Source organism: Crocuta crocuta, unplaced genomic scaffold (assembly GCF_008692635.1).
Source record: "Crocuta crocuta isolate KB4526 unplaced genomic scaffold, BGI_CrCroc_1.0 scaffold20, whole genome shotgun sequence".
NCBI lineage: Eukaryota > Metazoa > Chordata > Mammalia > Carnivora > Hyaenidae > Crocuta > Crocuta crocuta.
The window spans coordinates 5,765,625-5,773,495 of record NW_027527932.1 but is presented as its reverse complement, the minus strand read 5'-3'; the positions used below and the strand labels follow the sequence as shown (position 1 = coordinate 5,773,495).

General features: G+C 42.6%; 1 long non-coding RNA gene across 1 annotated transcript; it reads left to right on the top strand.

Annotated features, from left to right (window-relative positions):
• Positions 1-1,667: 1,667 nt before the first annotated feature.
• LOC144221375 (uncharacterized) lies at positions 1,668-7,422 on the top strand. The gene is made up of 2 exons (XR_013332055.1): positions 1,668-1,780; positions 6,666-7,422. It is a non-coding gene; the product is annotated as an uncharacterized LOC144221375 (long non-coding RNA).
• Positions 7,423-7,871: the final 449 nt, after the last annotated feature.

Sequence of the window (7,871 nt, the reverse complement as noted above, 5' to 3'; positions counted from 1 at the left end):
TTTCTGCCATTCAGATTATGAGGATCAGTTTTTTGAATCTTTTGAACAAACACTTCTTTCAGAAATAAACACAGTTGAAACTTCTACCTTTCTTATTTAAGATTTCCCCCAAATTTGGTTATTTAAAAACATTCATTGTTAAATCCTTTCCCCAGAAAACAGAATTGAAGTGGGTTGAGGAAGTAATCCTACCGAAATCTAGGATATGAATGTTGGCTTCCTGAACACATTTTAAGCAACTTCTTGTATCACGGACATCCTTTTCTTTACCCACCTGTGTGTACCCGTGTGCGTCATGCAATACCTCCAGCTGCGCAGTCAGCGTGTACATCTAAATACCTGCCGTGTGTCAGGAACAGGGCTGGCCTGAGGGCCTCTCCGATTGGACAAGGGAAGAGAAGAAACTTCCACTGAAATCAGCCACAATACAAAACTTTCGTTCCATATGTGACCAACATTCTCAGTATTTATACATTAACATTTATACAAAATATGTTCTATTTTGCCACAATACCAAAGGTATCCGTGACTGTAGTAATAAATACTTCATACTTTTCAACGTCTTTTTAAAGTTTATTTCTTAAAATGATGGTAAAATACACGTAACACAAAATTCACCATCTCAACCATTTTTAAGTGTGAAGCTCAGTGGTATTAAATATAGTCATGTTATTGTGCAGCCATCACCATCGTCCATCTCCAGAGCATTTTCATCTTCCCAAACCATAACTGTGGACCCATTAAACACCGATTCCCTTCTTCTCTCCCCCTAGCTGTTTCTATGCCTCATTTGAAGTGGATCAAGACAATATTTGGCCTATTTGGCCTATTTCACTTGATAGTAATGTGCTCAAGGTTATCCAAGGACATGTCACATTGTCCTTCCCTTTTAGGTTGATGATATTCCATTGATATAAAACCATAATTTATCCATTCATCTGTCAATGCACATGGGTCACTTCCACCTTTTGGCTGTTGTAAATAATGTTGCTATAAACACGAATGTGTGTATATATATATATATACATATATATTTAATAGTTTGGTAATAATAATTCAAAAGCAAACCAATTGCTTACTGGTCAGTAACAGGTAACAAAATTACAATTTCATAAACAGAACTCATTTACTCCTTCAATAAACACTCACTATCTTCTAGTGCCAGGTGTCCAGGGGGAACCCACAGGCTGACACAGAGTTTCCAGTCGCCTGGGGAAGGAGATATTAAACAACTGAACGTATCAATCAGCATATAATTATTCACTGCGATCAGTGCTGTGAAGGGAAAGAGTAGGATGCACTGAGAAAGCATTGATTGGGTGACCTGACTCAGGCAGGGTGGTCAGGGACGGTTTGTGACAAGGTGACATTTCGCTGAGGTGTGAGGATGAGAAGCCAGGCTGGTATGGAGTAGAGGCGAGTGGGGGGGTGAGGGCGTAGAAACTTCTGGGTGAGGACACAGCACAAACAAGTTCTGGGCCAAACTCCACGACTGTTTTTCCAACGGCCCTTTTTCAGATCAGTTTCTGATTGTGTTTCTAGTTGCTCAGTGTGACTTGAGTTCCTAACATTCCAACAGCTCAGAGTTTTAGTTTATGAGTCAAGCATAAAACTACCTGCTATTGACATACTTTGTGACTTTGGAATTGTAGCGTAAGGTGGTTAGAAGCAGGAGTGTCCTTCTCCGGGCTGCACTTAACCCAGACTTCTTTTACGACTTGGGGCCTTGAGGAAACTGTAATAAGGATCCTTGCTGGTGCTTCCCAAATAGGAGGCAACGGTAAGTAGGGTGAGGGTCTTGGAACCATCTGGGAAGAGGAGTGCTGTCTCAATATGAAGCATGTCTCATGGAGAGCACTTTCTGTATAAAAAATGCTTTGAAAACCTACACATTTCATCTTTTTCATTTCATACTTTTTTGACCCATACTGGAATACTTCTCAAGCCAGGAGACTTTATGTTGCAGAATGGATTGCTAAGGAAGAAATCCTGGATTTTTGTATGGTCAATCAGAATGGTGGCAAGTGGGAATAAAAAATGACAGTTGTAGGGGCGCTCGGGTGACTCAGTCGATTAAGCTCCTGACTTTTGATTTCAGCTCAGGTCATAATCTCACAGTTCGAGGGTTCGAGCCCCGTTATCAGGCTCCGAGCTGACAGTGTGGAGCCTGCTCGGGATTCTCTGTCTCTGCCCTTTCCCCACTCATGCTCGCTCTTTTTCTCTCTTTCAAACTAAATAGATAAACTTTTAAAAATGACAGCTGCTTGCTTTAAGCAGCATTGGCAAGTATCTCAAGCCCGGGTCAGCCTCCTCTCCCCTCGCTTGTTAACCTGCGGCTCTCTTGCTCTGGCTTGTTCCAAAGCCATTTCCTTCTCCATAAAGTGAGTGTTTAGTGTGTGAGTGGTGGTAGAGGGAGGTTCTTTAGTGAACTGAAGTGACTGGACCCTCACAATTACGTATCTCCCCTAGATGGACCTGAGAGAGGGTCACAGTCAAAATCTAGAAGCATGAAGCTCTTTTGTTGTTGCTGTTATCTATGTTATTTTTCATTGAGATGATGCTGTAGGAGAGAGAAACATTTGTAGTTCTATGAGTCTCGGATAGCTAAGTAATAGGGTACTTCTGTTTTAGTCATTCGCTTTTCTTGATACCAACTCAGCGTTTCCTTTTCCCTTGATCTGAGGCTTGCTTGTTTTGTCTGTTTGTTAAGGTATTTTAATATAGGTTCTATGCAGCTTTTTTTCAAAAAATTTGACCACAACCCACAACAAGAAATATGTTTTCCTCGATCCAGAGTAACAAAACCAACATGTGTTCTTCCTATAGGAGATGCAACCTAGTATTTTCTACCTAATACTATTCTCTTTAATTATGTTCCATTTAATTTTTCCAATGCTAGTCAAAACCTACTGAAATGTTGTCAGGATTCAGGACAGGGTTAAGACAGTGCGCAACAGGGGCGCCTGGGTGGCTCAGTTGGCTAAGCATCCGACTTCAGCTCGGGTCATGATCTCACGGTTTGTGGGTTCAAGCCCCGCATCGGGCTCTGTGCTGATGGCTCAGAGCCTGTTTCGGATTCCATGTCTCCCTCTCTCTCTGGCCCTCCCCACTCATTCTCTGTCTCTCAAAACTGAATAAATGCTATAAAAAATTAAAAAAAAAAAGACAGTGTGCAACAAGGCCTTTGAGCCTTCTGTGGTTCATTACTTGTTCAGTGTATACAAGTTCATCTCAACAGGCTTTGTCTCCTTCAGTAAAGGATGACAGAGGTTTTATTTTTTTCTTTGTCTTCAGGGCTCAGTACATGGCATATGTTTCCCCTGGAAAAATGTTTGAATTAGGTGACACCCTCTTGAGTTTTGAACTTCTTGTCATTCCCAGGTTGGCTTGAATCATAAGAGAAAAAAGTTGTTTAGACAGGTGAATTAAGAATTCTGGGGAATTTGGCTTCCTCCGGTCCGAATTACAACTAGCTGGAATCTCTTTTTTTACTTTGATCTCTCTCATATTCATTTGATCACAAACAGCTTCGGGGAGACAGGTTAGCCTTGGCTACTTCTGTAAGTACGAGTTTCTGTACCCACAAAATAAAAAAGCCTCTCTTACAGGATTTTGAGGATTAAATCAAAGAATATAATTCCTCAGTATTAACCTTTCTTATTATTGTCATTTTTTTTCCTTTCAAATATGTTAGCTGCTAAGAATCCACAACATTCTCTATCTACATATTTGGTACTTTTAGCCTATGCGGCTAAGAGAAAGTGATCTAAAGAAGGTGGCAGGGAAAAGTTCCAGGAGGCTATGGGCTGTATCTTTTTCACCTCTACATTTCCAACATCTGGCATCCATCAAAGGTTATCCAGTAGTTGATAAATATGACATCATAAGAGAACAGGGATGAGGAAGAGAACGGAAACCTGAGGTCCCAGGTGAAACTCATGATCAGTTGCCCAATTTCCAAATTGGAGCCAGTTCTCAGACACCCAGTGATTGAAGATCAAGTCTCTTAAGAGTCTGTAAGATGGAGGCAAGTGTATAAAGGAGTGATTTCCCAGTACTTCCTTAAAGAAACCTAAAGCAATTTACTGTCAGAATAGGTTATACCCAGCTTGGTCAAAGGCTGTTGGTTATAGGTCTGAGTTAATGTTGATTCCTGCCTTTATGGGGGTGATGGCTCTGGTCCATCTCACGGTGATTCGTTTCTATAAGGAAAGAGAAAGGGTAGCAGTTAGCCTGCATATGGGAGGGAAAACAGTATACAGTCATGATCTAGTCTGAGGGATATATTCATTCTCTTGCACTCTGTCATATATAGTCTGAAAGGATCTGGATTGGCTGGACATTCTGAAGAATATCGATCCGCTATGACATGTACTTTGGAAACCTTGGAAAGATAAATTCTCCAGAGAGTAAGAGCTAACTCCTACAGAGATTCAGGGACCCATCACGTCAGTGAGGATTATAGGTGTCCAGTGGGTTGGGGTGTGCCAGGATAGGCTCTCCGAAGTAACAAACAAGTACCTTGTTCTTAGTAAGGGCAAAGTAAGGGGAAAGTGGGTGCCTTGAACCCACCACTACTAAGAAAGAAGCAAGACCATTGTTAAACTTTTGTTTTGTTATTTTTTAATTTTTTAAGTTTATTTATTTACTTATTTATTTTGAGAGGAGAGAGAGAGAGAGAGAGAGAGAGAAGAACTGGAGCAGAGGCAGAGGGAGAGAGAATCCCAAGCAGGCTCTGCACTGCCAGCACAGAGCCCGATGTGGGACTCAATCCCATGAACTGTGAAATCATGACCTGAGCCGAAACCAAGAGTCAGACACTCAATTTACTGAGCCACCTAGGTACCGTGGCCTTTTGGGTTTTTAAAGCAGTGTACTATATACTTGAGAATATTTCTCTAACTAATTAAGTGACATGGAATGTTGTTAGTTTTGCATTGGACCCAGAGCAAGAAAAGCCCTTATAGTAACAGCAGCCCCACTGTCTTGGACTATAGGATCCAGCAGACTTCATGATCATGCAGGTATCTGGTTAGAAAGAACTGCTGACTAGAGGCTTTTCCAAACCCCCAAAGGAAAATTCCAGCACAGACTTCTAGTGTTCTGGAGCAAGGCCTACCACCTGTAGCAGAGTATCATACATCATTTGAAAAATATCTCTTGATTTGTTATTGGGTACTGGTAGAGACAGACCATCTAAATATGGAGTAGATATCAATTGAGCACATGCCAAACTACCTATTGTGACCTGGGTTCTATCACTCCAACCAAGATATAAGGTCAAACAGGCCCAGTATCCATCCATTATAGAATGGAAGGGGAACATACTGGACTAGGCTTGAGCGGGTCCATAGGATGCAAATAAGCTGGTGGCCCAGATCTCCATGTATTGTGTATGGCCACACACCAAGAATTTCCATAGCAGAAGGGCTAAACAACTTTCAAACAAATAGGATGATTTGGCCAGTTGATGTCAGCCTCTGCCCTTACAATGGGCTCTTGAGTGGAACAATTCTGAAGGCGGAGATGGAGGCCGTGCATGAGCCCAACAGCATGGTTTTCCTCTCACCGAAGCTGATCTAGCTACTGCCGCTTCTGAAAGTCAAATCTGAGTTCCTTGAGCAGACCAGAAAGGCACTGTGGTAAGTCTATTATATAAGTGCCCTCTCATCCTAGATAAAGCAGTGATTCATGCTCACTGAGATTGATACATATGCTGGATATGTATTTGTCTTTTCTGCCCACAAGCCCTTGGCCAATACATTATACAAGGGCCCAGGCAGTGTCTGAGTCACTGACATGGGATTGCCCACAGCATCTCTTTAGATCAAAGACTCACTTTATGGCAAAGGAGGTGAGGCAGGGAGCGCGTGACCATGGGATCACTGATTCTACCCCATACCACACCATTCACTAGTTGCCAACCTGATAGAATAGTGGAAAAGGCTTTCCATAAAGCAGCTGAATCATCAGCTTGAATGTGAGACCATGAGTGAGTTAAGGCACTATTTCAAGATCCCAGAGACTTTTTAGACTAATGCAATATACACATGCTACATCTGTAAGAGGTATACGCATGGCTCCAGGAAATAGACATGGCTTTATTCATCATCATGTCCATCCTCGTGACTGACTTGAGAAATTTGTGCTCAAATTCTATCCACACAATTTTAGATATTCTGATGTTTTAGAGGTGGCTACTAACACTGAGAAACACCGTAAGGGTCCTGGTAATTGTAAAGCTATAGCTGCCTCTCTGGTCACATGGTCTCCTTATGACAATAGACAACTGGACAAGGAAAAATGTATTAGGAGGAACAACTGACTCTGACCACCACGAGGGACTGCTGGTACATGTAGAGAACCGGGCACCATGTGTTTGGCATTTTGATGATCCTCTTGAGGTGACTCTTGGTGCTTTCAGCCTCAATTCAAATTGCAGTTGGGCAAGTAGAGGAAACAGGGGTGGTCAGAACTTAGATCCTGCATGAAAGTCACCTGGAACCACAGAAGTGCTACCCAAACGTGAAGAGAATCTACACCAGGTGGCAGAGGAGGGCGACAGTGATGACTAAATATGGGCAACAGTGATGAGTACGTATGGCCCTGGGACCAGCTATAGCCATGGGGGCTGTTACTCATTTCGCTAACCATCCTCTTGTAAGTTTCCTTAGGAATTGTGACCCAAAATCCTGAAGAAGCCACGCCTGGATGGAGTGCACCTGCTGTGAGAAGCAAGTGGACATGAATAACGAAAGGGGTGGACTGTAATCAGTTCTGTGCTGCCGTGCTCGGATCCGCTGTCCTGGGCCTGAATGCCCCACTGCTGTAGGTCAGTGGCTCGTAGGTATCAGCTGTCCCTTTCTCTAAAACATCTGCCTGCACTGATGGGAACAGGCTTGTCAAGAGACTTTTCACTGACTTCCAGGATGGGGGAGCCCACAGGCAATGGTTAACTGAAAAAGGGGGTATGAAAGGCAGGAGTGAGAACTTTGCAGTTCTGTTTATGCTCTGGAGCTCCCTTCACCCCCTACCACAGATCAGGCCAAGGACAGACTTTCCTGAGATAACAGCCTTGCTCAGCTCTCCCCCAACCCCAGCCATGCTTCACTCCCTCCTTCACCAGTTTTTTCTATAAGACACTTCCTCAATAAATCCTGAACACCTAAAACTCTGGTGAGGCTCTGATCTTCTCCCTCTGTTGGCCCTTGGGTCTGGGGAGAAGATATTCTGTTCATTATCCCACAGACAAAAATAAGAATGTTGGTGAATGAAGCCACCAGAATGCAGAAGTTTTAGAAGCGAAAGGTTCCGTGGATGGCAGAATTTACTCAGGACCACCTCTCATTTTTATGGTGTTTTAAACAATGTGTAATGCATGCACAGAAAAGCACTCTGAAATATATGGCTTGGTGAATTTTTTTTTTTTTTGGCTTGGTGAATTTTTATAAGAATATTGCAGAAAAGGAAGAGAAAGGGTACAGGTGTCATATACTCTTCTATAACTGGGCCCAGAAACAACTGTCAATTTCCATGGTTGTTTCATGGGCTAGGGCTTATCACATCGCCCACCTACGGGAGGGAGGGAAAACCGGATGTGGGTAAGATTAGGAATCTCTACAGTAATAAACACAAATTTGGCAGTCATTTTTTCTTTCCCACGGAGTTTTCTTGTATGTATCAATTTCTCTCCTTTCTCCAGTTTCGGTGGCTACCCCAAACCATCCCAGCCCCATATGCAGAAAGGAAAGATTTTTGTCTTCGGTATAAATTCTGAAGCACCTGATTGATTTGATTTGGGCTAAATACCACTAAATGATAGTAGAGTCGCCTTGACTTGAGATTCAGTTTGAATCTCAGTTTGAAACAAA